This window comes from Pristis pectinata, chromosome 5 (genome assembly GCF_009764475.1).
Source record: "Pristis pectinata isolate sPriPec2 chromosome 5, sPriPec2.1.pri, whole genome shotgun sequence".
Classification (NCBI taxonomy): Eukaryota; Metazoa; Chordata; class Chondrichthyes; order Rhinopristiformes; family Pristidae; genus Pristis; species Pristis pectinata.
Genome location: NC_067409.1, coordinates 25,619,669 through 25,645,901, shown reverse-complemented (window position 1 = coordinate 25,645,901; position 26,233 = coordinate 25,619,669). Strand labels below are relative to the sequence as shown.

Below are 26,233 nucleotides of genomic sequence, written 5' to 3'. Positions count from 1 at the left end.
CTGCTGCATTACTCTTTTCTTTCCGCTACCCTTGTTTTCTGTGGCCCGTTGTCTCTTGGGTGGTGTCTTTTGCGCCTTCTTCCTCTTTACAGTCTGCCATTCCCTTTCGTGTCTGTCCCCCATTCCCTCTTCCATTGACTCCTCCTCTTAGGGAAGGGGCTGGGAGTTCGTGGCTGGGGATTGGGAGCTCGAGGCGGTCGGGCTGTCCTCACCCTCCCCAGTCTTGGTCTCTTTTGGGGCCACTGTGCTGGTGGGGGGTGTGTCGGTGTTCCTCGGGGTGTTGTTGGTGCTGACACTGCCTCTTATTGCCTGTGCCTACGTACAGACCCGTTTGGGCAGGCCTTGTAGAGGTGGCCTGCTTCCCCACACAGGTTGCACTGTTTGCTCTCCTGACAGTCCTTTGTCTGGTGACCTTCCTGCTTGCAGTTCTTGCAGATGACTGCGCTGCACTGGGCCGCCACGTGTCCGGGTTTGTTGCAGTTGAGACACACCCTGGGTTGTCCCGTGTACACCATGTATCCACGGTTCCCTCTGATGGCGAATACAGAGGGGGGGTGGGGGGGGTGGATGATGGGTCCATTTGCGTCAGTTCTCAGCTTGACCTTCACCTGGCACTCACTGGTCCAGATCCCAAACAGGTCCTTGATGTCGACGCAGTTTCCCACTCCCTCGACGTAATGAACCAGGAAGGTGAGGACATCCACCACGGGTCCATGTGGGTTAAACATGTGCACCGTTACCACGCGTTCCTTCTGGGTGGGGAGGGTGAAGAGTGGCTGCACCTTCAGCAGTGACAGCGGAGCTTTATTCCCCTTCTCCCGAAAGTCTTGCAACAGCTTCTGCCATCCTGGGATGCTTGAAGGTAACATCGGGTGCTTGAAGGTAACGTCGAAGTATCCGTTACCCGTGAAGTCCTGGAGGCAGTAGGTATCCTTCGCCTCGAACTTGCAAGTCTTCAGCAAGACCTTTCTGATGAAGAGGTCCGGCATGAAAGGGTTCCCCTTGCTGAGATCCTTCACCGTCAGTCGGACCGTGTTGCGGATTCCTCCCGAGGTGCTCGTCACTGCCGCCATCCCGATGTGGTTGTTTGCTGAACAGAGGAGTTGGACTGGTTTCCCAGTCAGCATTAGGACCCTCTTCTGTGTCAGCAGGTTAAACTCTCGTCAGGCAGCTGCTTGATTGCGAAGAGTCCTCGATGTCTTTTCTTCAATGTCGGTGTCTGTCAAGATCCACCACGAATCGATACTACACTTGATCTTAGCCAAAAGGCTGGGACTTTTACACGGTCTGGTAGTTCCATCATTATCATTATTGAGAATTAAATTCCAGATTTACTTAAGTACTCATTCCCTTTGATCAATGGTGTTTTATCACTGGCTGCTAGTCCAGTGCATTACACCACCACATAGTTGGTTCAGAAACTTTAACTTCATTAGATAGGCTGACAAAGACCAAACATAATTCAGTAGTTCCTGAATGAAATACAATTGTTTTTATTCATTCACAGAATGTAAACAAGATTAGTATTAATTGCTCATCTATATTTGCTCCCAAGAGCATGCTGGGACATTTCAGAGGGCCAATTATGTGGGTCTGGGGTCACGGATGGACTAACTTCCAATGAACATGATTGACAAAACGTTACTGATAATAATTTCTGACTATTTATTTAAACAATTGTGAATTTCTAATTCTGGTGATGGAATCTGAACTCACATTTCTGAATCATTAGTCCCATTCTCTGGATTGCCAGTCCAGCATTTATGAAATTTATGCTAATATTTGCATCAGCCGGCATAAAAGATTCCCTTTTTGAAATTCTGTAAGGCAATTTCACCAGCAGTTGGAAACAATACTCATTGATGTACTGCATGCTCTTGCACTCTCCGTACCTAAAGAATGATATCCTTGCCTTGGAGTCAATTTAGTATAGATTTACTAGATTGATTCCAGGAATAGTGGGATAGTCCCATGAGGTGAGACTGAATAAGAATTATCACCATTGGAGTTGAGAAGAATGAGAGGCAAACTGACTGAAGCATACAATATCCCTAGAGGGATTGTCAGGGAGGACGCTGGGAGGCTGCTTCCTCTGACTTTGGATCAGCCAGTTATGCCTGAAATAAGACATTTTATTACGCAGTGAATGTAAGTCTTTGTGGAGTTCTCAGTTGCAGAGGGCTTTTCAATACATTCAAAGTTGAAAGCTATAATTTTTCAGACACTAAGGAATTTTGAGGAAATGGAGATTGGTTGGGAAAGTAAGTTTGAGGGAGAGGATCATCTATAATCATATGTTCTTAAAAGGAATGCCAGGCTTTATAGGTTCCCAAGGCACATTTTACAATGAAGAGTTTCAAAGAGGCAATAAAGACTTTGGCCCTGAAAATCCAATGTCCATGTACTGACAGTAATTCATGGGTTGAGACTACATTACCAAATTAGTATTTATAAATGTAGGCAGGGTATACATTTTGCTCCTGTAGACAGCGCTGATCCTGCCAGTTTTACAGTCTGGTGAGAAGGGGAAGCTTACTTATACAAGCAAAAACAAACTGCTGGAGGAACTCAGTGGGTCGAGCAGCATCTGTGGAGGCAAAGGGATTGTCAACATTTCAGGTTGAGACCCTGCATCAGGGCTGAGAGTGTAGAGAGGAGATAGCCAGCAGAAAGAGGTGAGGGGGAGGGGTGAGACCGGGGCTGGTAATTGATAGGTAGAACCAGGTGAGTAGGGAAAGTGGAGTTGGGAGACAAGTGGTTGGTGGGTGATAAGTAAAGATAGATAAGGAGAGAGAGAGAGAGAAAACAAAAGGCTGCAGATGCTGGAATCTGATAAATAAGGGAAATGATAAGTGGTACAATAAGGAAGGGATGATGGGCAGATGTGGAGGAGAGGAGAACCTGGGTGGATCAGGAGGAGGGAGAGAGGAGCATAGTGAGTGCAGGTTACCTGAAATTGGAAAATTCAATGTCCATACCATTGGGCTGTTGACTACCCAGGTGGAATATGAGGTGTATTCACTTGTACAAGGATGGCAGAACCGCATTGGACTTTTCCATCATATACATCTGGTAAACCCAGTACCTGTTTGCTTGTATTTGGGAGCTAATCCAATCATGATTTAAAAAAATACTTAGTTTCTGTTCGTAATGTTGACTGTACCCACTCTTGAGACCCCTCCCGCCCCAGCCATTCATTGGGAGTCACCAGCAAGGCCTTCATTTATTGTCCATCCACAGTCAGATTGTAAGAGTACAAGGACAGAAGCAGGAGCATGGGCCCTTGAATCCGTTCTACCAATCGAACAGTTCTTTCCTCCCCTACAATCCCCAACCTCATAATTCCCATGCTGCCCAAAAATGTATCGATCTCAGTCTCAGACATGGTCAATGACTGAGTATGCTTTACAGAATGGGACCGTCTCTGTTGTGAAGGTAAGCCATAGTGCCCTCAGGAGAGGCATATTGGGTTTGTCACACAACATCGATGAAGGGAAGGTGAATGATTTGGAGGGAGGTTTGAGGTATTGGTGTTCACATTGTCTTTATTGCCACTTTGCTTCTAGGTGACAGAGGTCTCAACATTCTTGCCCTGCTGCCAAAGAAAGCTTAGCACTTTGCTGCAAATGCATCCATGTTCCTTCCGGTCTCCACTCAGATCATGTCTTTTAAGTGAGGTGTTATATCAAGGTCTGTCTACTCACAAGAGGATGGGAACAAAACCCACTAGCTCTATGTTGACTTGGTGGGAAGTTATCTGTGGTAATCAAAAAACAAAATATTTCAGAAGCTAGGCATCTGAAAAAGAACTGGAAAATTCCAGAAATACTCTGCAGTTTAGGCAACATCTGTGGAGAGAGAAACAGAGTTAATGTTTCCAGTTGACGGCTTGAATGAAAGGCCATTTGGTCAGACAGTTGTGCATCTTTGGAACTCTTTTCCTCAAGGGGCAGTTGAAGCCGAGTCTTTGAATATTTTTAAAGCAGAGGTAGATCAAGTCAAGTCAAGTTTATTGTCATGTGCATAAATACAGTGAGGTACAGGTACAATGGAAAACTTGCTTGCAGCAGCATCACAGGCACGTAGGTACAGGCAACACACAGGTTATAAATTATACATAAATTATACAAGACAGTGAAGAGAGGGAGAAAAAAAGACAGACACAATCAGAGAGAAGTCCATGCTAGTGCAAGAGGTGGTCCGTAGTGTTCCATTGCTGAGGTAGGGTTAGAGAGGAGATAGTTACTTGATTCTATTAACATCCCATTAATACTGAATAATGCTGGGGAGGAATTAAATATCATCAGCATCACTACAGAAATAGGCAAAATATTGGGCGAAAGGCTGATAAGTCCCCTGGCTGAAAGGCTTACATCTGATGATCCTAAGAGAAGTAGCTAATGAGATAGTGGGTGAATTAGTAATAATCTTTGAAAAATCTTTTGATTCTGCAGAAATGCCAAAGGATTAAAAAAACTGCCAATATGACACCCATATTCAACAAGGGAGGGAGACAAAAAGTGTTAACTACAGGCCAATTAACCCAATATCTATGTTGGAAAATTGTTAGGATCATTATTTAACAACATTAAGGAAACTATAATCTAATCAGACAGAGTCACCATGGCTTCATGAAGGGGAAATAGTGTCTGGCAAATTACTAAAGCTTTTTTGAGGAAGTCTCAAAAGTGGATAGAGGCAAATCAGCAGATGTTTTGTATTTGAACTTCCAGAAGATATTTGATAAGATGTTTCACAAGAGGAACTAGGAAAGTGGGCAAAGGAATGGCAGATGGAATTTAACATAGGTGGTGCGAAGTGATGCATTTCGGGAAGTTAAGCCGAGGCAGAACTTACACAGTAAATGACAAGGCTCTGGGAAATGATGTTGAACAGTGAGACCTTGGGGTATAAGTACACGTTTCCCTGAAAGTGACGACACAGTTAGACAGGGTGGTGAAGGAGGCGATTGGCACACTTGCCTTCGTCAGATGGGAGGTATTGAGTACAAAAGTTGGGATGTCATGTTACAATGGTACAGGACATTGGTGAAACCACAGCTGGAATACTGTGAGCAGTTCTGGTTGCCATACTATTGAAAGAATGTGATTAAACTAGAGAGGATACAGTAAAGATTCCAAAGGATGTTGCTGGGACTGGAGGGCCTGAGGTATAAGGAGAGACCGAACAGACTTTTTCCCTGGAGTGAAGGAGGCCGAGTAGTGGGCGTTATAGAGGGATAGAAAGTCACGAGGGCATCAATAATGTGAATTGTCACAGTCTTTTTCCCAGGGTAAGGGAGTCTAAAACTAGAGGGCATAGGTTTAAATTGGTAAATTGGTTTATTATTGTCGCATGTACCAAGGTACAGTGAAAAACTTTGTTTTGCATGACATCCGTACAGATCATTTCATCACATCAGTGCATTGAAGCAGTACAAGGGAAAACAATAACAGAGTGCAAAGTAAAGTGTTACAGTTACAGAGAAAGCGCAGTGCAGGCAGACAATAAGGTGCGAGTAAAGGGGATGTGAGGGGAAAATTTCACACAGAGGGCCGTGAGTATGCAGAATGAGCTGTATTAGAGGCGGGTACAATTACAATGTTTAAAAGACATTTAGACAGGTTAATGGATAGGAAAGGTTTAGAGGGTTATGGGCTAAATGCAGGCAAATAGGAGTAGCTCAGGGAGGCAACTTAGCTGGCATGGTCGAGTTTGGCCAAAGGACCTGTACCGTGCTGTAGAGAGTCATAGACTGTTTTTTGAGGAAGTCTCTACCAGAATGGATAGATGCTTTGCATTTGAACTTTCAGAAGATTTTGATTAGGTGTTTCATAAGAGTTTAAGTCAATAGATAAGGGCTCATGGTGTTGGAGGTAACACATTGGCATTGACAGGGGATTGGCTAACGGATAGGAAGCAGCAAGTAGATATAAGGAGGTCATTTTCAGGTTGGCAACTCGTGGCTAATTGTGTGTCACAGGGATCAGTGGTGGAGCTAAAAATGTTTGCATAGATATTACTGACAAAGGAAGGAAGTGGAAGTATGGTAGTCACATTTGTGAAGAACACAAAAATAGGTGAGAGGGCAAGTTGCAGGGAGGAGACAATTTACAGAGAGGCGTTGGCAGATTGGATGAGTGGGCAAAAAGTTGGCAAATGGAGCATGATGTGGGAAAATGTGAAGTTGTTTATTTTGGAAGGAAGAACTAAAGAGTATTATTTGAGAAAAATTGTAGAAGGCTGCAGCACAAAGGGATTTGGGGCTCCTTGTGCATGAAGCACAGAAATATTTCACTCAAGTGCAGCAGGCAATAGGAAAAACTGGTGGAATGCTGGCTTTTATTTCAAGGAGGTTGGAGTATAAAAGTGGGGAAAGCCTTTTGCAACTGAATAAGGCACCAGTAAGACCATATCTGGAATACTGTGAACAGTTTTGATCTCGCTGCTTAATGAATGATATTATTTCACTGGAGGTGGTTCAGAGAAGGTTTACTGAGATGATCCCATGTTTGGAGTGGTTGACCTGGAAGGAAAGGTTTAATGGATTGAGTCTCTACTCATTGGAGTTTAGAAGAATGAGAAGTGATCTTATGAGGCTGGACAGGGTAAATGCTGAGAGATGTTTCCTCTCACGGGAGAGTCCAGAACCAAAGGCATAACGTCAGAATAAGGGGCTCTCATTTAAGAATAAGCTGAGGAAGAATTTTTGTCTCAGAAAGTTGTAGGTCTTCAGAATTCCTTGCCCCAGGGATCTGTAGGGGCAGAGTCCTTTTGTATATTTAAGTCCGAGATAGATTTCTACTTAGGGAATTAAAGCTGATGGGGAAAGGCAGGACAGTGGACTTGAGGAATGTCAGACCAGCCATGATCCTGTTGATAGCCAGAACAAACTCATGGAGCTGAATGGCCTACTCTTGTTCCTTCTTCTTATGATGAGCAAGGGGGTCAAGGCTTGAGGTTACAATCAGATCAACTGCAATCTTACTGAATGGCATGGCATGAGGCATTGGGCAACGTAGTAAGCAGGCAAGAGGCGTTGAGTAACCTTCTCCTGCTCCTAATTTGCACGTTTATATGAATGTCATTGAAATGATAACTGTTCCTCTCTCAACTGATGCTGCCTGAGCTGATTTGTATTTCCAGGATTGTCTGTTTTTATTTAAGTTATCCCCTCTGTCCTGGCCAATATTTATCCCTCAGCCAACATGACTTAAATGAAAAGGTTAACAGAAAAACTCTGACAATCTGTCAAGCTCCAGGCTGGCAGATTTTCCAGACTATTTGATGTTATTTCCATTAAGGCTCCAACACACAATTATTGCACAGTTTTTAAGATGTAACACACTAGTATAATAAATCTTCCAGTGAAATAAGCGAGTTTAAACAGAGCACGGAAATAGGCCCTAGTGAGTTTAAAGGAAGCATGGGAACCGGGGTCCTGGGGAGTTTAAAGGGAGTGCGGGAAATGGGGCCCCAGTGAGTTTAAAGGTAGTTCAGGAAATAGGGCTCCAGTGAGTTTACAGCACCAAATGAACCAGATGCTGAACCATTAGGATTTAAGAGCAATGGGATAGCAAATGATCAGTGTTATATGTAGTGATTATTACAATGCTGTTTTTTGGAATTTGCTGTAAATATGTTGACTCTCACATTTCCTACATCACAACAGTGACTACATTTCAGAAGCACGTCATTGGCTGTAAAGCACCTTGGGACATTCTGAAAGAGACTCAGATGGCGTTGTATAAATGTTAGTTCCTCTTTAAAACAAACAAATATAGAGAATGAAGTCACAGCTAAAAACATCCTGAGGTAATTCTCCAACAATGGAAGACTTAAAATTTGAAAGACTTTAGTTTAACCAGCAGATGGCAAAGCTAACACATGAAATTGATATTCTTTGCCTAGTAACTAGTTATATATTCACTGTCTATCTTCATATACTTAGAGATTAGGTTTTATTTGCCTTCAAAAGAATATTCATTGTTAAATATGTTTAGAGCACATCGATGCATGTTGCCAAGAGCTGTATAGGACATTGGCACTGTAAACCTCACCCACCTGGATCTGCTAAAGGTAAGTAGGACATTTAAACACTGAATGCACTCATACCCAATTTACTATTTAAAAAGTATAAGGTGGATGATTCCTCACCCATATCATAGCAACATAGAATGAGATCACCTGTGCCAACCTCTGCTGTTCCATGCAGAGTTGGAGAAAGTAGAATTTCTGTCAGCTCTTTACTCTTAAAAATTGCAAGGTTTGTTTTGAGTTTCATTATTGTGTGCAATTCTGGTTGCCCCATTAAAGTCAGAGTTGAGTCTATTATCATATGCACAAGTACATGTATGCACAGGTGCAATGAAAACACTTACTTGCGGCAGCATCAGAGTCACATAGCATCTTGTAAGTAGCATTCACAAGAAAAACATAAATTAAACATAAATTATACACAATTTTTACAAGAAAGAACACAATTAGAACAAAAAAGAACGAAGTCCATTTTCGTGCAAAGTGATATTAGTGTTGCTGAACAGTAGTGTTTAGGGTTTTGCCAGTTGGATCAAGAACTAAATGGTTGAAGGGAAGTCGCTGTTCTTGAACCTGTGGTTTGGGACTTCAGGCTTCTGTGCCTCCTGCCTGATGGTAGCTGCGGGAAGATGGCATGGCCTGGATGATGGGGATCCTTGATGATAGATGTTGCCTTTTTGAGACAACACCTCCTATAGATACTGCCAATGGTGGTGGGGGATATGGAGGCTTTGGAAAGGGTGCAGAAGAGGTTTACTAAGGTACTGCCTGGATTAGAAGGTATGAGCTATAAGGAGAGCTTGGACAAACTTGGCTTGTTTTCACTGGAGCGTGGAGTCCGAGGGGAGACTTGATATAATTTTCTTAAATTCTGAGGCATAGATAGGGTAAACAGTCAGAATCTTTTTCCCAGGACAGAATTCTCAAGTGCTAGAGGACATGCATTTAAGGTGAGAGGGGGAAAGTTTAAGGGAGATGTGTGGGGCAAGTTTTTTTTACACAAAGTGGTAGGTGCCTGGAACAGGCTGCCAGGGGTGGTGGTGGAATCAGATACTATAGTGGTGTTTAAGAGGCTGTTAGATAGGCGCATGAATATGCAGGGAATGGATGGATATAGATCATGTGCAGGCAGAAGAGAATTAGTTTAATTCTGCATCATGTTTGGCACAGGCATTGTGGGCTGAAGGGCCTGTCCTTGTGATGTACTGTTCTGTGTTCATTGAATGACAAATGACATGGTTATGATCACATTACTATTTTCACCACACTCCCCTCCTCCCCCGCACCTGCCTATCACTATCTCTTACCTGCATCTACCTATCACCACCCTGAACCCACCCCGCCTCCCCTCTTTTGTCCACCTATCACTGCTCTGCTTTTCCCTATATATTGGGCTTCCCCTTTTCCTATCTTCAGTCCTGAGGAAGGCTCCTGACCTGAAACATTGACTGTCTGCTTTTCTCCACGGATGCTGCCTGGCCTGCTGAGTTCCTGCAGCATCATCGTGTTTTTCATCCAGATTCCAGCATCTGCAGTTCTTTTTCTTTAAAAGTACTGCTAGTGGTAAAAGCACTTTGGGAAATTCTGAGGTTGTGAAAGATGCCAGATAGATGTAAACCTTTCTTTCTTTACACTCATGAAAAGATGTGTGAGAGTCTCCCTCTCCTGGTGTGGCAACACCTTCACCTGTGGGGAGTGCTGGGCAGGATCTCCCTGTTTTCCTATGACTCTTCAATAATCAGTTGCAGTAACATAAAATATATTCTGTGTTTTGTGGCTGACATATCATTTTATTGTAGTATTTTTGGAAAAGTCAGGTGGGAAGATAAAGCTAACAGGATAATTGGAATCAAGAAGGATACAGTATTGATATGAAGTAGAAGCAAGTACCTGGTGAGTGAAATGGTCGCTCAAAATAGTTCACCTTTTGTAAAAAAAATAAAAAGTTGTCTTATGTTGAAGTTATGAAATACTGCCTTGAATTTGAGGGAAATGTCTCATTTTCTATGCTACTCAGAAGTTCTGCTCCATGACCTGGAGAAGTTGCCTTAGAGAGACTGTAGTCTGAACCTTTACTCCATCACACTGCTGTTCAAAGGGGTGCTAAACACCAATTGTTGCTGTGGGGTTGGAGTCACATACAGGCCAAGCTGAGTAAGTGAACCAGATGTTTTTACAGCAATCTGGTAGTTTTGTGATCACTATTACTGATACTAGCTCTTTATTCCAGATTATATAACTAATTGATTTTAAATGTCCCACTTACCATATGGGATTTGAACTCTTAAATCCAAATGGTTAGTCCACACTTATTGAACTACTCTGAATTATTGGAAGCTTTTGAATTACTTGTCCGATCACATAATAGATGCTTCCATTCTATTTAGCTACCTCAATCCTGTAATGTTTATTAAACTCTCATCAGCTAATGATATTCTACAAGAATGTCAAAATACTCCTGGGACCATGACTCTATCTATCAATGGCCCTGATTAGTTCAGCACCTCTGTATCATACATGTTGGTTTGCCCATTTGATTTATGCAGTGGCTTGGAAAGGACTGCTCTTTGTTCTCATCGCTGGATGAATCCTAAATCAGAATATCGGTATCTATTATCAACAAAACTGAAAGCATATCTAACTTAAAGAGAGAAGGTTTAAAGTAGAATGCCATGATCGGCAGCCATAGAGTCATAAGCACGGAAACAGGCTCTTTGGCCCAACTGGTCCATGCTGACCAAGATTCCCGTCTAAGCTAGTCTTATTTTCGCACATTTGGCCCATATCCTTCTAAACCTTTCCTATCCATGTACCTGTCCAAGTGCCTTTTAAATATTGTTAATGTACCTGTCTCAAGCAGCTTGTTCCATATATGGACCACTCTCTGGGTGAAAAAGTTGACCCTAAGGTTCCTATTAAATTTCTCACCCTAAAGCTACGTCCTCTAGTTCTTGATTCTCCAACCCTGGGAAAAAGACTGTATGCAGCCATATGGCTCACAACGATTGGAAGCTCCTAGTATTTCATTAAACCTTCTCACTTGTGCAGCTGAAACTGGCCAATGATAGCTTTACTGAAGAAAAATTTTTTATTACATAAAAGCGATCTTCTTTAAAACTATTGATGGAAAAATTTCCCCTTATTTTTCTGAGTGCTTGCATTGATGAGATTAACTTTGACTTTACAGGCCCTCCCAGTTTATAGTGGGGTTCCATTCCCGCAAACAGTTTGTAACCTGAACAGTTCACAAGTCTGAAATGCAGCCGCAAACCAAGTTCTCACACTGAAGATGCCTGCAGCCCCGCAACAGCTGACAAATCCATCCCGCTGGTCTCCCAGATGCTCATTTGTATGTACGTAAGTTGGGCGTTCATGGGCTGGGGAGGACCTGTAGATGAGGTCACATAGACAATAGCACATCATGTTATATTGCTGATTTGCATTTGCAGTAATAAACATGGGGAAGAATATAAGAAGTGCTGCTCATCTGTTTCAAACTTTAATGAGCAGTCAGGATATCCACCCTGTTTCCTATGGTATTTTGGCAAAGAACAGAGGGCAAAGAAAAATAACAGGAACTAAACTTAAACCATTCTGTTTATTGAATGTCACTTTGAATTCTATGCATTCAAAATGAAAATGGATAGTCTAATGCAACTTGGTCTCTATTACACTTGTGTATTATTGAAAGCACAAATCTGAAATTAGAACCACTATTACCATAGCAACGGCAATAATTATTCCATGATCTCTGGCATCTGAGACAAATCTGTCACTGAATATTCTCTGAGTAATGAGACATGTCCTCCACTGAGTTAAATGAATGCAGATGAAAGGATGTTTAGAAAGGGGGAGTACAAGTCCCATGTGAATTGAAAACCTTTCCTGTCAGACTCCTGATAGTGCTTAGCTCAGCCGTGGAATCACAAGAAGCTGTTTGAGGTTTGCTTTAAATCAGCAAGTATACTCATGAATAGAAAATGGCTAAATATTCATAAATGACTGATTAGGCCTGAAGTGTCTCCCATTCTGCGCACTGCACTTCAGAAGAATCTCACAGCCCTGGAGAGGCTGCAGAGAAAATTTGATGGACTGGTCCCAAGAACACAGGACTTCAATTAAGTGTTGAGACAGGACAAGTTGAATTAGATAAGGAGAGATTTAATAGAAATGTTTGAAATTATGTGAAGTTTTGACAGAGTAAGTAAAGGTAAACTTTTTCCTTTCTCAGAAGAGTCAATAATCACAGATTTAAGATAATTGGCAAATGAAGAAGGAAGTTGAGGAGATTTTTTCTTGGGTTTAGAAGGTGCTGTCAGAGTAGCCTAAGCAAGTAACAGCTGTGCTTTTGTATATGGTACACAATGCAGCCAGTATGTGCTGGTGGTGGAGGGAATGAATGTTTAGGATTGCTGATTGTGGGGTACCAATCAAGTGGGCTGCTTTACCTTAGGTGGTGCTGAGTTTCTTGGGTATTGTTAAAGCTACACTCACTCAAGCAAATGGAGAATATTCCATCACACTGCTGATTTGTGTGTGGTAGTTGGTGGAAAGGTTCTGGGGTGTCAGGAGGTGAGTCAGTCTCCTGTAACCACTGAATTAATGTGGCTACTCCAGTTGAGTTTCTGGTCAATGGTTTTTGTTGTTTCCCCACCTCTTTCCTTACTTATCTCTTAACTTTTACAGTTCTGAAGAAAGGTTTTTGATCTGAAACAATAACTCTGCTCTTTTCTTCATCTCTCTTCACAGATTCTGCCTGACCTGCTGAGCATTTCTACCTCCTCAGTTTCTATTTCATATTTTGAACAGCTGCTGTATTTACCTTTTGTGCGTTAGTTAAAAGTTATCATTTTGCTGTGAATTATTTTCTTAAAAACCTTACCTATTGCAGAAGGAGAGATGGACTCACATTTTTACAATTGTTCCTTTGAAAACATCTGTTGCCTCAGCTGAATGATTTTAATAAATTTAGAAATAATGAGCTCTTTACATAATCTTATTCAGCAAAAACCTTTCATACTTAGTTTTATCTGTCATGCATTTTAATTAATCATGCACACATTAGCATTTGAATAGTTACTTAGTTACTAAAATATAAATTTGCTACAGAATTTTATTTTTTAATGAATCTTGATTAAGTCAAAGAAATACTTGTTAATATTCCATAATTAGACAGGTAAATGGAAAACAAAACATGGTAATGAAGTCCAGTGGTAATGGACATGCATTTTTTTTTTTTACAGGTGCCACATCTTCACTGAGAAAAGTAGTTTGAAGTTAATTTTGTTACCCAAATGTGTTTCATCTGAGTTGCTTGACACCAAGACTGTGAGCAGCCTACTTCAGATTCAGACGTGAAAGCCAAGGAGAGGGATGGAATCAGTGGTTAGAGGTGCACTTACATGTTCTACGGACCATTAAAAGTAATTAATAATATAGAAGAAACATTGCACTATTTTGTTAGAATGATTTCTATGTTATTGCATTTCTTGCTTCTAACAATAACAAAAGCAAATAAATACTTCGTTATGTCAAATAATTCATCAACAATTTTTGTGTGATGTTGTTTAAAGTAGACACAATTATGTAGAAACCTCAGTACGCAGTAAGTGGCAGGACCTTAGGAGCATTGATGTACTTCTATTCTCCGTCTGTCTAAATGCCTCTTAAATGTTGCTATCGTACTGCTTCTACCACATCCACTGGCAATGCATTCCAGACACCCACCACTGTGTGTGTGAAAATCTTGCCTCGCAGATCTCCTTTAAGCTTTCCCCCTCTTAGCTTAAACTTAAACCCTCTAGTATTTGATATTTATAATCTGGGAAAAAGATCCTGTCTATCTACCTCACCTATGCACTCAAAAGTTTATATACTTCCATCAGGTTGCTACTCAACTTCCAACGCTCCAGGGGAAACAATCCAAGATTGTCTGACCTATCCTTGTAGCTAAGCCTCTCCAGTCCTGGTGAACCTCTATCCAGGATGCACTGCCAAGGGAGGTGCAACAAAAGCAACATTTAAGAGGCATTTAGACAGACACATGAACAGACAGAGAATAGAAGGATGCAGAGCATGTGCAGGCAGATGGGATCAGCTTAGATTGGCATCATGATTGGTGCAGGCATGGTGAGCTAATAGGCCTTTTCCTGTGCTGCTGTTCTATGTTCTATGTCTTTGCCACATCCCCGTACACGGGGAATAGATGCTGTGTTTTTGCCAAGGGGTAGCATGCGGATAAGAAGTAGAAGGTTCCTTAGGGAACACCGAATGTAATAACACAGGTGCTGAAAGACATAGAAGATATATAAAAGTCATGTTGGATGTTTGTAGTGACTTTAAAAGTCTCTATTAACAGAGCGAGGCATTTAATATGAGGGAAATTTTGTTTTGAAGTAAATCATACAACTTGACAAGTGTGGTCATTTAAAAAAAACTGCACATAATTGTTTGCTGGGATTTACCCTACTCCCTAAGTGTAATTTTTGTATTAAAGAGTATGACCATTTTTTTCTGCTCTAATATTATCCACAACCCAGAAGCAATCGAGATCATCAAAGTGGTTGCAGGATCTACATCAATTTGTCAAGACTCCTTCATCACCACCTTCACCATGTGACCTGCATTGCTTAGAAGGACAAGCTCACCAGATGCATGGGAATGCTGCACCCCCAGGCTGTAGACCATTCTGACTTGCGAATATGTTCCTGTTCTTACATCATTGCTCAGTCAAAATCTTGGAACCTCTGTCTAATAGCACAGTGGGACAGCCACTACTGATAACATAAGTATTTTTTGGAATTAAAGTTCTACATAAGAGTCATAAAAATGGAGACTTCCATTCTACTTGACAAGGCTGGATTTAAAGAAGCCCTTCAGCCCAACTGGTCCATGCAGACCAAGATGCCCCATCCAAGCTGGTGCCATTTGCCAGCTTAATAAAACTTAGTGGCCAAGCCAAATTTTCATGGAGATTGTTATAACCTCTAACTTGAGGTTCAGTGTAAAACTTGGTCTGACTTTGACAACAATGGCTGTTATGGTGGATAAAGGGTCACCCAGTGACATAACAGAAACAATCACCTGATCACAGAACAATTATCTGTGGTAATGTGTGTGGTAAATGACACTACAATGTCAGGGAAACGTTGCCAGAGAGCTACAAAAAAAGTGTCCAATGCATCAGTGAACATGGTTTCCTTTTACTAATTTAGATTAATTCCCCAAACCAAGCATATTAATAACATTTAAAGGACACGGAAGCCCAGGAAGTGCTGACTGAATAAAGCCTGCAGCTCTGAAACGGTTTAGTGATATAGAAGCAATTTATCATTCCAGTGAAGGCTGATGACAGTTAAATAACACCAGTTTCTGCATCTCACTGAGAATAAACCCTAACTATGAATTTAATCTGTTACAAACCTTAACGTCATCCTTTCAACATTGTTGAATTTCCAACATTTTATCTGTGTCGATGTGCGTCAATGTGTATTCTCAATCTTCTTTCTGTTCCTCTCTCTCTGCTGCCCATCAAATCTTTTCATCAATGAGTATGTTTGGGGTTCAGCTCTAGATCTCATTAAAGCCTTGGTTCAAACGTGGACTAGAGAGATTAATTACAGAGGTGACATTGCCCTTGACATCAAGGAACCATTGACTGTGTGTGGCATTGTAGAGACTTGGAAAATAACTCAATAGAAACTAAAGAGAAAATACTCCAATGGTTGGGGACTTACTTGGTCTAAATCCTGCATTTCCCTACTCAGTGGCCCTGTGAAGGGGGGGAGAAGAGAGAATGACCGGGGTGGGAGGGGTTTTTGATTATGTTGGCTGCTTTCCTGAGGCAGTGGGAAGTGTAGGCAGAGTCTATGGATTGATAGTTTTTGTGATAGACTGGGCTGTGTCCACAACTCTGCAATTTCTTGCAGTGTAGGGCAGAGCAGTTGCCATACCAACCTGTGATTCATCCAGATAGGATGCTTTCTATGGTGCATCAATAAAAATAGGTGAGGGTCATCGGGAACATGCTGAATTTCCTTCTCCTTCTGAGGCACTGGTGTGCTTCCTTGGTCATAACGTCTATATGATTGGACTAGGACAAGCTATTGGTGATATTCACATCTAAGAACTTGACTTGAACAGCAGGTCAGGCATACCCTGTAGAAAGAGAAATAGAGTAAACTCCTCAGATCTGAGACTTTTTGCCAGAACTGGAAAAGAGAGAAAATACTAGTTTTTGTTATAGAGAAGGTGGGGGAGCATGGGTAGGACAAAGGGAAGATCTGTGATAGAGTGAGACCAAAATGTGTTAATGTGGCAGTTAGAAATATATATCTTGTGCTTCTTTGCTTGTATTATGCGTTGTTAAAGCAGGGCTATGGGACATAGCGTTCGGGATAGCGGCGAGTGACTACGCACGTGCGTGACATCACTCAGAAGCGCGCAGGCGATTTAAAAAGAAGACTGCTATATCCAGCGGGCAGCGTCGGAGCAGTCAGTGGAGTGAGAGGGAGCAGAGTGGTTTGGGCTTTGGCTCAACAGGCTTCGGCGAGACCGGGTAAGAGGCGAGATTTATAGAGAGGGGGTAAGTTATTAGTTTATTTATTTATCTCAGTGGTATTTAGCAGTATGCATCTGGGGTTGGTCTTATGTTTGGAGTGCCAGATGTGGGGACTCTGGGAGACTACCAGCCTCCCCGATAACTACATCTGCACCAAGTGCACCGAGATGCGGCTCCTCAAGGAACGTGTTGAGAGTCTGGAGCAGCTGCTTGATGACCTTCGGCTGATTAGGGAGAGCGAGCAGGAAATAGACAGGAGTTATAGAGTTTGTAGAGAGTACCTCTGTGGCGGTCCCCCTCGAAAATCAGTATCTCATTTTAGATTCTGTTGGAGAGGATGACCTGACAGAGGAAGACCATGGGACCTTGGCACCGTGCCTGGTACTGTGGTCCAGCGGGGAAAGAGTAATGCAGTGGTTATTGGGGATTCTATAGTGAGGGGAACGGATAACAGATTCTGCGAAACCGACAACGAATCCCGGATGGTGTGTTGCCTCCCTGGTGCCAGGGTACGGGATGTCACGGACCGGGTCCAGAATATTCTGAGGGGAGAGGGTGATCAGCCAGAAGTCTTGGTACATGTAGGTACCAATGACATAGGTAGAAAAAGAGAAGAGGTCCTGAAGGAGGAATACAAGGAGTTAGGGAGAAAGTTGAGAAGTAGGACCTCAAGGGTGGTAATTTCAGGATTACTACCTGTGCCACGTGTCAATGGTAGAAAGAATAGAAAGATCTGGCAGATGAATGCGTGGCTGAGTGACTGGTGCAGGGGGCAGGGCTTCAGATTTCTGGATCATTGGGACCTTTTTTGGGGGAGGCATGACCTATTCACTAAAGATGGGTTACACCTAAACTCCAAAGGGTCCAATATCCTGGCGGGAATGTTTAGTTTAGCTGTTGGGGAGGGTTTAAACTAATCTGGCAGGGGGATGGAAACCAGGATGTTAGAATACAAGATGTTAGGGTAAGGGAGGAGGTTTATTGAAACAAGTCCAAGACAGTGTGCAGTGAGGATGGCAAGAAGGACAGGCAGGTGAGAAGTCAGGATAATTTGCTGAAAAATAGAAGTACAACAAATCGGGATGTTAGGATACAGGATGTTAGGATAGAGGATGAGGTATATAGAAACATGTCTAAGATAGTGTGTAGTGAGGACGGTAAGAAGGACAGGCAGGTGAAAAGTCAGGATAATTTGCTGAACAATAGAAGTACAACAAAATCAGTAGCAGATACTGGACTAAATGTACTATATTTAAATGCACGTAGCATTAGGAATAAAGTAAATGACCTAGTGGCACAACTACAGGTTAATAAATACGACATTGTGGCAATCACTGAGTCATGGCTTTATGACGGATGTGATTGGGAACTGAATGTCCAGGGGTACACAGTGTATAGGAAGGATAGGCGGGTAGGCAGAGGGGGAGGTGTGGCCATGATGGTTAGTAATGATATAAAATCAATAGAAAGGAAGGACATTGGGTCAGAAGAGGTGGAATCCTTATGGGTGGAGCTAAGAAATAGCAAGGGTAAAAGGACAATAGTAGCAGTTATATATAGGCCCCCTAATAGCAGTCAGGAAGTGGACCATAAGTTGCAGTTTGAAATAGAAAAAGTGTGTCAGAGTGACAACGTGAAGATAATTATGGGGGATTTTAACATGAAGGTGGACTGGGAAATCCAGCAAGGCAGTAGATCTCAGGAGAGTGAGTTTGTGGAATGTCTACGGGACAGTTTTTTGGAGCAACTTGTTGATGAGCCCACCAGGGGATCGGCTGTTTTGGATTGGGTGCTGTGTAATGAACCGGAGGTGATTAGGGAACTAAAGGTAAGGGAACCACTGGGAACCAGTGATCACAATATGACTGAGTTCAGTTTCAAATTTGAGAAGGAGAAGCTGATAACTGGTGTATCGATATTTCAGTGGAACAAAGGAAATTACAGTGGTATGAGAGAGGAGCTGGCCCATATTGATTGGAAGAGTAAGCTAGCTGGAGGGACGGCGGAGCAGAAATGGAAGGAATTTCTACAAGTAATAAGGAAAATGCAGGATAGATATATTCGAAGAAAAAAGAAGGTTTTGAATGGAAAAAAGGCACAAATATGGATAACGAGAGATGTTAAGGCTAAAATAAAAGCAAAAGGGAGGGCATACAAGGAAGCAGAAATTAGTGGGAAAACAGAAGACTGGGAAACTTTTAAAAACCTGCAGAAAGAAACTAAGAAGGTCGTTAGGAAAGAAAAGATGAATTATGAAAGGAAGTTGGCAGATAACATTCGAAAGGATACTAAGAGTTTTTTTTAAACATATAAGGAGTAAAAGACAGACAGGGGTTGATATAGGACCAATTGATAACGGTGCGGGAGAGATTATAATGGATGATAAAGAGATGGCAGGAGAACTAAATGAGTATTTTGCATCGGTCTTCACTGTGGAGGACATCAGCAATCTACCAGTTAGTCAGGGGTCTCATGGAATGGAACTCAGTTCAGTTAAGATTACTAGAGAGAAGGTGCTAGGAAAACTAAATGGGCTAAAGACTGATAAGTCTCCCGGACCGGATGAGGTGCATCCCCGGGTTCTGAAGGAGGTGGCTTTAGAGATAGCGGAGGCATTGGTGATAATTTTCCAGGAATCGATAGACTCCAGCATGGTTCCGGAGGACTGGAGGGTCGCAAATGTAGTTCCACCGTATAAGAAAGGTGGGAGGCAGCATAAAGGAAATTACAGACCTATTAGTCTGACGTCAGTGGTGGGAAAGTTATTAGAATCGATCCTCAAGGATGAGGTTATGGAATACCTAGAGGTGCAAGGCAAGATAGGTCCTAGCCAACATGGTTTTGTGAAGGGAAGATCCTGCCTGACCAACCTATTGGAGTTTTTTGAAGAAATCACAGGTAGGGTGGATAAGGGAGAGGCGGTAGATGTTGTGAATTTAGACTTTCAAAAGGCCTTCGACAAGGTGCCGCATAAGAGACTCATTAATAAGATGAGAGGTCACGGAATTACAGGTAGGATAACAGAATGGGTGGAGCATTGGCTGGTTGGCAGAAAGCAAAGGGTGGGAATAAAAGGATCTTGTTCTGGTTGGCTACCGGTTACTAGTGGTGTGCCGCAGGGGTCGGTGTTGGGGCCACTTCTTTTTACCTTGTACATTAATGATTTGGATGATGGAGTAAATGGTTTTGTGGCTAACTTTGCGGATGACACCAAGATAGGTGGAGGAGTAGGGAGTATTGAGGAGACAGGAAGGTTGCAGAGAGACCTAGATAGTTTAGGAGAATGGGCAAGGAAATGGCAGATGAGATTCAATGTTGAGAAATGTGCAGTTGTACACTTTGGAAACAGAAATAAACGGGCAGATTATTATCTAGAAGGAGAGAAAATTCAAAGTACAGAAGTACAAAGGGACTTGGGGGTACTCGTGCAGGATACCCTAAAGGTTAACCACCAGGTCGGATCAGTGGTAAAGAAAGCGAATGCTATGTTGGCATTCATTTCGAGAGGTATAGTTTATAAAAGTAAGGAAGTGTTGATGAGGCTCTATGGAGCACTAGTGAGGCCTCATTTGGAATACTGTGCACAGTTTTGGGCCCATACCTTAGGAAAGATGTGCTGATGTTGGAGAGGGTTCAGAGGAGATTTACGAGGATGATTCCCGGAATGAAAGGGCTTACATATGATGAGCGCTTGTCGGCTCTTGGACTGTACTCACTGGAGTAGAAAAGAATGAGAGGGGACCTCATAGAGACATTAAAAATGTTGAAAGGACTGGACAGAGTTGATGTGGTCAAGCTGTTTCCCTTGATGGGTGAGTCCAGGACCAGAGGGCACAATCTTAGAATTAGAGGGTACAGGTTTAAAACAGAGATGAGCAGAAATTTCTTTAGCCAGAGGGTAGTGAATTTGTGGAATTCCTTGCCACGTACAGCAGTGGAGGCCAGATCATTGGAGGCATTTAAGGAAGAGATAGGTAGATATCTAAATAGTCGGGGTATCAAGGGATATGGGGATAAGGCCAGAAATTGGGGCTAGAATAGTGGTTATTTTAACCACCCTTCCCCCCACCCCCCCAATTTCTCATTTCTTTTTCTTTTTTTCCCTTTTCTTTGGAGCAGACTCGATGGGCCGAATGGCCTACTTCTGCTCCCTTTTCTTGTGATCTTGTGATGCCCAGCAGGCTAGGCTATACTAATGGAGAGCGAAAACTGGAGAAAAAATGGGGACGGAGAGGTGAAGTAGTGACTCACTTTTTTTTCCAATTTAGTGTACTGCATCTTGTGCTCGCAATTGGTCTCCTGTGCACTGGAGAAACTAAATGAAAATTGGGCAATAATATTATTGACCCTGAGTTTCTGGTTGCCTGTCACTTCAATTCCCCATCCCACTCCCACTCTGACACATCTGTCCTTGGTCTATTATGAGGCCCAAGGCAAGCTTGAGGGACAACATTTCATCTTCTGTCTGGGCACATTGCCCAGATATTGAATTCTCTGACTTTAGATAGACTCTTTCTTTCTGTTGTGTCTCAGAACTGGCCATTTCTAGCAGTCATCCTTCTGTGACTTTGGCTCCATTTTACTCCCTACATTACAATTGACTGATCTGCTGTGTATGTCCCACAGCACTGCTGTGCGTAACTCTAAAAGGGACTTTGTTTTTTTTTTGTTCTAATTGTGTTCTTTTCTGTGAAAATTGTGTTTATGTTTAACTTACGTTTTTCTTGTGAATGCTGCCTATGTGATGCTATGTGCTTGTGATGCTGCTGCAAGTAAGTTTTTCATTGTACCTGCGCACACATGTACTTGTGCAGATGACAATAAACTCAACTTTGTCTTTCACTTTGACACAACAGGGGCAAAGAAGTATAACCTGCCTCTTACTACCACATCAGTGACATTCTCTTTGTTCTACCCGTTGCTTCCCCACCTTTTGTACAACTAAAAACTAGCTTGTTTTCTCACTTTCCAAATTCTGACAAAGGGTCTTGGACCTGAAAAGATATCTTTATTAGTCACGTGTCCATCGAAACACACAGTGAAATGCATCTTTTTGCATAGTGTTCTGGGGGCAGCCTGCAAGTGTCGCCATGCTTATGGCGCCACCACAACACGTCCACACTTCCTAACCCGTACATCTTTGCAATGTGGGAGGAAACCGGAGTACCCAGAGGAAACCCAGGCAGACACGGGGAGAACATACAAACTCCTTACAGACAGTGGCTGGAATTGTAATAGCATTGCACTAACCAGTACACTACCCTGCCTGCCCTAAAGTTAACTCTGTTTCACTTTCCACAGATGTTTCCTGGCTTGCTGAGTGTTTCTAATGTTTTCTGTTTTTATTCCTTAGCACGGATAACACTAGACTAGTGAGCACACATTATATATGCTCCATCAGCACCATACCTGACTATTGAACTCATTCCCACCATTATCAATACTTCACTGGATAACACATATGCCACTTTCCACATATTTAAGCTTCTAAAATAAGTCTTTTGCCCACCAGCGAAATGACAAACACCTTCCAAACAACATACTCATCCTTCATGGAAAATAATTATAACACAAGAAAAATTACATTGTTATCCTCATATTCCATTCGAGATTTCAACAAAGTTTTATGGTTTTACAATGGAAGTTACTGCACAGTAACAGACCATTCCATCCAACTGGTCTATACCAGTGTGATTATTTCAGAAATACTGTCCCATTTTACTTACAATCCTTTAAGTATTACTGTTTATTCCTCTCTCTGTTTCTCTTAATATGCATCTATCTGTGTCATTTGTCTCAAGTATTCTATGTGGTAACAAGTTTTGTACTCTAACCACTCTCTTGAGATAAGAATTCTCCCGAATTCCTTATTGGATTTATTAATGCCTACCATACATATAATCCCTTATTTTGAATCCCTACAAACAGAACCATCTTCTTATGTCAAGCTTATCAAGCACTTCCATAGTGCTAAAGATGTCCATGAGAGGCCACACCTCAGCCTTCTCTTCTCTAGAGAAAATAACTTATTTCTGGTTTACATTTAAATAAAAATGTAAGGAAGTAGGAATGAGGAAAAAGTTAAATGTTATTTTCAAGCGTATGTACAGATTGCACCTTTCTCCCTTTTAGCTTTACTGCCTGCTGATTAAGAATTCCCACTGTTTTAAAGAAAGGTCTGCTTTTGTGCCACTAGATGACAGTCACTTCCTTAAATTGACAAGTGTGAAGAGCCTGTTTGCTAAATTACATTCTGTTTTTAATTGTAAGGTTATCATTACTGTCTGGGCCTTATTTCCTGGCTTTGCTAAAATGATCTTTTACATCCAGTCTTGATGACATCTAATTTTTAACTTTGTTTAGACATAGGATGAGAAGATAAGTGGCAAGACCAGTATTCACTGCCCTGTCAATTCCAGAGAAAAATGTCTCTACACTTGTTAATGATTTGGCTGACTTGTTATATATTCTGCAATTTAGTTACTTCAGTTAGAACATAGGCTGTAGAACGGTACAGCACAGGAACAGGCCCTTCGGCCCATAATGAATGTGCCAATGATGATGCCAAATCCCATCTGCCTGCATATGGTCCTTGATATGCCTCCATTCCCTGTCTGTTGATGTGCCTGTTAAAATGCCTGTAAAACGTTGCTATTGTATCGGCTTCTACAACCTTCCCTGGCAGGGTGTTCCAGGCAACTACCACTCTCTGTGTAAAAATAAAACTTACCCTGCAAATTTCATTAATAATTCCCCCTCTCACCTTAAAGCTATGCTCACTAGTATTTGACATTTCCACCTGGGAGAAAGACTCTGACTACCCATCAATGCGGCCCATAATTTTATATCCTTCTATCAGGTCATCCCTCAGCCTCTAGTGCTCCAGAGAAAACAATCCAAGTTTGTCTAACCTTTCCTTATATCTAATACCCTCTAATCTAGGCAACACCCTGGTGAAACTCTTCTACACCCTCTTCATCCTTCCTGTAATGGGGTGACCAGAGCTGCACATAATATTCCAACTATGGCGTTACCAAGCATGACTTGCCAACTTTTATACGCAATGCCCTGACCAATGAAAACAAGTATGCCGTACACCTTCTTTACCACCCTATCTTCTTGTGTTGCCACTTTCAGGGAGCAATGGACTTGCAACCTAAGATCCCTCTGTACATCAATGCTCTTAAGGATCTTCCAAGATTTATTTCAATTTAAAACAAGAAGTTATACTGATAATTGAACACAAGCAGGGTCCAGATGAACTACAATTTTGAACTATTTTTATCATAGGGAACAGTGCAAGCCTTGATTTAGAAGATTCTCATACTTCCTCCTTTCAGTTGAGGGAGGTTAAATGAAGGTTTATCCATCCCTTCCCAAGGCACCATAGAGGAAGGAATCTATGGGTTCCCCAAGGATCAGTAGTCCTTTCTCAACCAACAACATCAATGGTGAATAACAGATTAATTATCCACCATTCATATTGCTATTTGAGTGGCCTTGCTGTGTGTAATTTGTATGTTGCATCTAATAGTAAAGCATAGTGAATCATTATGGCATTACAATCATTCTGGCTCGAGCTAAAACCCCCTTTAATTTGAAGACTCAAGTACAATCTTCCAAACAGATTGGTTTTAGCCAGCTTCTGTCTTGTTCTCTAATTGAATCAAACAGGGTCAACTGCTGCCCTACAAACAAATTGTTGGTTTTGATAACATTCAGCTCCACCTTCCAATTGACTTGGTTGGTACGATCCTACTTGTGGATATTTGGTGAAGTTCAGGTATAACAAAATGTATGAATAATATTCACCATCTCAGCTTATTCATAAAGAATTAGACAGCATCCCCAAAACTGGATTAGTCAGGACATATTACATATCTGAATGCCTCAATGTCTCAGTAGGGTGTGGTACAAGCAGACAATGAAGTGAAGTAGCTACACATGGAATGTAATGGTCTAAGGTTAAAATGATTCAACAATATACATATTCATAATGAATTAATGTCTCAAATTAAGGGATGCATTTAGTGGTCAATGTAGGAGTAAATTTCTCACAAAGACCTAGTGAGCTCTGTGGCTTGAACTTCCTTTTTTTGTGTGTATCTTTATCAGTCACATGTACATCAAAACACACAGTGAAATACATCTTTTTGCGTAGAGTGTTCTGGGGGCAGGCTGCAAGTGTTGCCACACTTCCGGCACCAACATAGCATGCCCACAACTTCCTAACCGGTACGTCTTTTGGAATGTGGGAGGAAACCGGAGCGCCCAGAGGAAACCCACGTAGACACAGGGAGAATGTACGAACTCCTTACAGACAGTGGCTGGATTTGAACCCAGGTTGCTGGCACTGTAAAGAGTTACGCTAACCGCTACACTACCGTACCTGCCTTCTGATGTTGCTTGCTGTTGGCCATCATTTCTATTGGATGCCTGCAGTGCAGCAAAAATGATGTCAACCAATAGACTATGTAGCCAATTTTTAACTAATGCTGTAGATAGTAAAGCTCAGAATGTGCACATGATATTAAAGTAAAACCAGGTGTCATAAACTGATTTTTAAAATTAAAAAGTGCTATAAATATTTATTTTTGAAAAATTATCTGAGGATGTTACAGCCCAGGTACATTATTTTTATAGGTGTGGGAAAGTTTTTGAATAGAAAATAAAATAATATGGTATTAAAACCTCTCTTTTATCCAACTGAGGAGTATTTTCTGGATATTTTGCAGTGGGAATAGTTGTTAAACTCCTTAAGTTCTCATTGGTTTGCTGACTTCCCTTGTTATGCTGGAGAAAGCTGCAAGGCAGAGCTGGGAGCACTGACAGCAAGTTCTGGATTTCACATTTAACTGTGCATGTGTGCACGCCAGATGTTGCTGTCCATTTCATGGTGAAATAATGGCAAATGTTGACAGTTTCAGTGCATTTACAACTGCAAAATCTGGGTCCATTCATTCAGCCAACTTAATGTGGTTGTTTTATCCAATTAGGCAGGTACTCTGTAATCTTCAGTGAAGTCAAATCTGATCTATATGGCTCAATAGTTTGTTAGGTTTGATTGTGATGGGAATTAACCAAAAAAGCCATAAATCAAGATTAGATTATGTTATTTATTGAATCTAAAAGAAGCAGCAATTGATGTGACTTTAGAGACAATTTCTTAAGCAAGTATTTTGATAAAAATATGATTTGATATTGATTGAGGGACTGTGATTAAAAATATGATTTCAATTAATGTTTCAAGTTGATGACATTTTCTCAGAATGAAAGATCATTGACTCTGATAAATTAACTTTGTTTTTCTCTCTCCACAGATACTGCCTAACTTGGTGAGTATTTTGAAGTATATCTTTTCCTTATTTCATATTGAAAATTAATGTGGCCATAAGAGAAATGGCAGACAATACTCTACCACCACTCCATTTGATGCTGCTGAAATGCTAAAGATTTTAGTATAGAGAGTTCAAAAATAAAAATCATACTCAGGTCTATAAAACTAAGCATGTTCCATAAAAAGCTGTGCTCAATAATGGATTGATAGTCACTTAACAGAAGTAAAATTCATGCAGATGGAAACCTTGTATGGAATTGCATAAAAAGAAACCATATTACGCACAAAGCTCACTAAAG

At 41.6% G+C, this 26,233-nt stretch overlaps 1 long non-coding RNA gene across 2 annotated transcripts in view; it reads left to right on the top strand.

Moving 5' to 3' along the window:
• The window catches only part of LOC127570291 (uncharacterized), an 86,272-nt gene extending 62,259 nt beyond the window's left edge, over positions 1-24,013 (top strand). Inside the window, exons 2-4 of one of the 2 annotated variants that reach the window (XR_007956329.1) lie at positions 11,225-11,386; positions 13,281-13,460; positions 23,888-24,013. This is a non-coding gene — a long non-coding RNA (uncharacterized LOC127570291). Of the gene's footprint in view, positions 1-11,224; positions 11,391-13,280; positions 13,461-23,887 lie in introns of both variants that reach the window. The other variant, XR_007956328.1, reaches the window with a different exon arrangement.
• The last annotated feature ends 2,220 nt before the right edge of the window (positions 24,014-26,233 follow it).